The following is a 4651-nucleotide window of genomic DNA, read 5'->3' on the forward strand; positions in this document are numbered from 1 at the left end:
GTGTAGTCCAAACGATAGCTGGGGATTCTGGGTAGTGTAGTGTCTTCTGCCATCCTTTACTCCGAAAAAATATTTGTTTCTCCGAATCGAAGGGGAAAAATACAAAAGCATTGCACACAATTTAAACCAATCAATGTTGTGTAATTAACAAGGATAATCTGGTGTTTTTTAGTCGATGAGTAGTGCAGATATCACTGTAAAATCAATCGACAGTAAGAGGAATACTTACTTCCGGGTGTACAATTCTCCGTTATCCAATGGGAATGGACGCTCACATTGCCTTTAAAGGGATAGTGGAAATCCGCGAATTTTGGGTTTAACTTATGTATTTTTATTAAAAATAAGCATAATAAACAATTTTTTTTAATTTCATGCGCCTAGTTTCATTTTATTTTCAATTTTACTGCGCCCTCTCAATGAAACGAAATACTTCGGGAATCTTCGGGTGATGACGAGAGCATAGGAAGACGGGCACAAACAATGGCGGACATTCAATAGCATTTGCATGTGAATAGCCGAGTATATTGCCATAAATATGATGATTGATTATCAGTAAAAAAATTCTACGTGACACAACGACATTGGATTAACCTTGAGATGCGTTTTTATTCCGTTGAACACAAATTTTGATCACAAATCAAAAAAGGTAAGACGTAATTATTGTAATATTTTTGGAACCGGATGTTGTTTACTTTCTCTTTTCTGGCTGATAGCTATAGGAATTCGAGGTCTTACAGTGATGACATTACATGTGTGGAATCTCAGCTTTAAATCGTATATCTTGTTTGTGCAGTTAAGATAGTAATAAGGGCATTTCTACCGTGTGTTGTGTGTAAAAAAGCGTTAGCATTAGTTAGCATTGTTTCGCTCAATGCTAATTCAAAGGCTTGGTATTACTCTTGTGTTTTTTCTAGCTAACAATTGTTCTTATTGTCAGTTAGCGGAGTTTCTTACCTTTAAAAGGGTATGAAACATTAATAGTTTCATAAATGTTAAGAAGCCCTGAGACATGTGAGAAAAAAAAAAACTGTGGGAGGGGTCCACTGGGGGGACCTTCGGCCTTAACTGGTTAACAATGATTAATATTTGTAAAGGCTACAGGTGATCTTAAGATGCGTGAGCTATGCTTAGGGACCTACCAGTCAAGATTATTTGTGCGTAGGGGTGCATCATCTGGCGCCTGGTCCTGGTCATCCTCGCCATTGCCCATGCCGTGAACCATCACCTCGGGCTCGGGCTCGAACAAATAAGGACGTAATGGTCCATCGTCTGGCTCAATATTGTCACCATCGTCGCTTACTGAACCGGATTCAGATTCAGTTCCTAAAACGACATTTTCGTAGGAAAGCCGAGAGGATGTTTCTGACTCGCTATCATCACTGGATACCTCGTACAATCCTTCTTCTTTGTCTGGTATATTTGCCCTTCCACGTTCATTCTGCATAGACGCCATGGTTTGTTATCGTATCGTCTTCCTGAGTTTTCGTCACTTCCGGTTTGGCTGAGTCGAACATTTCGTTTCTAAAAAACTTCGGGGAAGCTGCAATAAAGTGCTTCTAACATGCGTAAGGCAATTATTATATTTTTTTAATCAGGTGTGATTGTTTTGGTACGTAATTATGCTTGTATATAAGTTAAAACGAAACTATTTGAGGTTCCATTTCCACTATCCCTTTAAGGGCAGCCGACACAAACGAATGCCGTGCTTCCATGAGCGTCAAATCCCGCCGCAGATGGGAATACATTGCAATCAGTTGAAAGCTATTTGCGTCCCTTTATGACGCTGAAGGAGCCTAGGAGCGTCACAACTGGACGCCACGGACACTGACCAAACGTAGCTCCTGGACGCTTAGGGAGTGAGAGTGTGTTGCTGAGGGAGGAGTTAATGATGGTGGCGATGAGTTGGGAGATGGCAGGGAGGCTCTCTTTAACAAATGTGGAGGGCATTGGGTCAAGTGTGCAGGTGGAGTTAATTCCACAGGGGCTGTGAGGTGAAGGGGGGAGCCAGGGGGTGCTGATGAGGGTGTCAGATTGCTGTAAATGTTGGTTGTATCAGCACCTCCTTAGTTAAACACAGCCATCACTCAAACAAACACAGTACACGTTGATCCTGTTCCTTTGCTACTTTTCTGTTCATTGACTTTTAACCTATTTTGCTGTTAAGGAGTCAGGAATCTTTCTTTGAAGAAACGTATTGTAATGAGATTTATTAAACATGCCTCTTAATGGTTTCCGTTACAGTAAGAGCAGAATAGGACATTAAATACAACATGCACACCCAGAGTAAACTCATCAAGGCTTTAAGATTATTTTACTGAGAGCCAATTATTATTAATCAGCACTAAAAACGATTTCAAAAGAAAAACTAAAAACGTTTTTCAACATGTATATGTATTCTACTTTTTTGTATTTGTATTTTATTGCTATTGAGATGTTGACATTTTTAAATGTGTATTTTAAATTGTATTGTACAATGCCATGTATTTTTATGCTGCTGCAACATTTCCCAACTTGGGATCAATAAAGTACTTCTTATCTTATCTTAAGATAAATGAACTCACTGGTTTTTATTGAGCTATTTGTAGATTTTTATTTTGTTTACTGTAAGTCAAAATGGGCCTCATACATTTTAATGTATTTTCTCCTTAATTATTATTTATACCCATCCTAATTTAAAAAGGGCTTTTCAAAATGTTTGCAAAGTACTTTTCTGTAATAAGCAGAAATTCCTTGATGTAAAAAATACATTTGTTTACCAGTGCTTTCAATACTGTAGTTTTATCGGAAAATGTAAAAAAAAGTACTCGTTATACTGTAATATTTCTTGCAACACTCAAATCCAACAGGTAGAGTTTAGAAAAAAAAATACACACACAACGTATTTGTTTAACTCGTGCTTCGGCTCTCTGTCCCGCCCAGTGGTGACTGTTACCCACAGCACCACAGGACACCTTTAATGAATCTCTTCGATGTTTAAATATCCAAAATCCAGTCTTTTTTATTTGTTTATTTTTTCTTCCAAGATAAATTAGCATCGGTCCTTTGTTTGTGAAATTGTTGACTTATTAAACGGTTTGTGTAAATGTGTCATCAGATAAAAAAACATCTTGTCAGTTGTGTGAAGGAATGAGGAAATAAAAGTATTGTTCAGTTCCACAATCCAATAAGTCTAATAATGTATTTGTTCTGTAAGAAACCAGCACCATAGAAAATATTTACCCATATAAAATACATACAGTGAACATATACAAATACGAGACGACAGAAGACACCGCTGATGAATACAGAAACACAGTAATACATCAAGAAGTGACATGAAATACAGCAAACCTGAAGGAGTCAGGTTAAAGTGCATCGGTCAACATTGTCTTAACTGGATTTAAAAAAGACACCCAGGAACATTTAACAACAGTTTGACATAATTCCTGTGTTTCTCCTGTTAAAAAAACCCACAAAAAGGCACATTATAGACTTAAAGAGTCCTAAAAAAGTTATCCCTGAAACACCAGAACTAAAGAAATGAACAGACACCGTGTTTCAGAAACACACGTTGAAGACTTAAATATAAATGTGCTTCACAACATAGATAAAGAAGTCATTATCATAATGGTATAGCAGCATCTCCACTGTACTGTATCTGACATAATTGGCAGCGAGGTCAGATGTTGCATTTCTTTTCCGGATGCCTTGGCAAAAAGTGTTTTTATAAAACGAGCCTCAGCTTTAGGTAGTAAAAAAAGAGGAAGTTATAACTCCTACTGTAGATTTGAAAATGTAGTGGTAACATCCATAAAGACAGCTTTTTGGCCCTGAAGTTTTCTCTCAACACAATATCAGAACATTCAAAAGTAAAGCGGTCATAATCACGTAACATTTCTACACACAGGGTCTTCACTTTCTTTAAGCTAAACCCAAACGTTTGATGAATCGGTGTTTAAGCGAACCCAGAACAGTTCACTACATTTCCAGTGATTAAATGATGGGATCAGACTTTTGTCCCAGTCGACCTTAACACTACATGCGTAAATCACATTAATGTTGACATGCCCAAATGTACTTTGAGACAAGCTGCACGTTCAGCTGAAGCTAATGTTGGCTTTCCTTTAGGACGTTTACAACATTTCAACGTAATTGTTATTAATTCTATCAGCTTTATTCCTACGTTTTCTGAGAAGAATTTGGTCTTACATTTGAAATAACCGGTCGAGGTTTTACAAAGAAATGACACCATGTTCTCCTGCAATATTAACGGGGAACTGGAGAGAGAGAAATCCTAGATTTAAAGACATACTTAGGTCAGGTTTTCCCTTTCTTTACTTTAAAAACTCCTAAATCTTACAAACCTGAAGCTTGATAGCTGAGCCAGCATGACTCCATGATTCATTGATGTTTCACTTTTTGGCAGGAAAACTTGTCTTTGGCGATTGAACCCAAACTGAACCTTTAAACCACTTGATCCCATGACTGAAACCTTTGTTATACTATATCTAGTCTTCTGGAACATCACTTTTTTCTTTAGATGTCATGATATTTTAGGAACAGGAACACATTTAGCATTTTCCCATTATCATTCTAAACTAATATTTTGGCACAAGTGGTTTTATATGATAATGTGCGTATTAATATAAAATAAATGCCACAGGTAAACTAT

Source organism: Gymnodraco acuticeps, unplaced genomic scaffold (genome assembly GCF_902827175.1).
Source record: "Gymnodraco acuticeps unplaced genomic scaffold, fGymAcu1.1, whole genome shotgun sequence".
NCBI classification, from domain to species: domain Eukaryota; kingdom Metazoa; phylum Chordata; class Actinopteri; order Perciformes; family Bathydraconidae; genus Gymnodraco; species Gymnodraco acuticeps.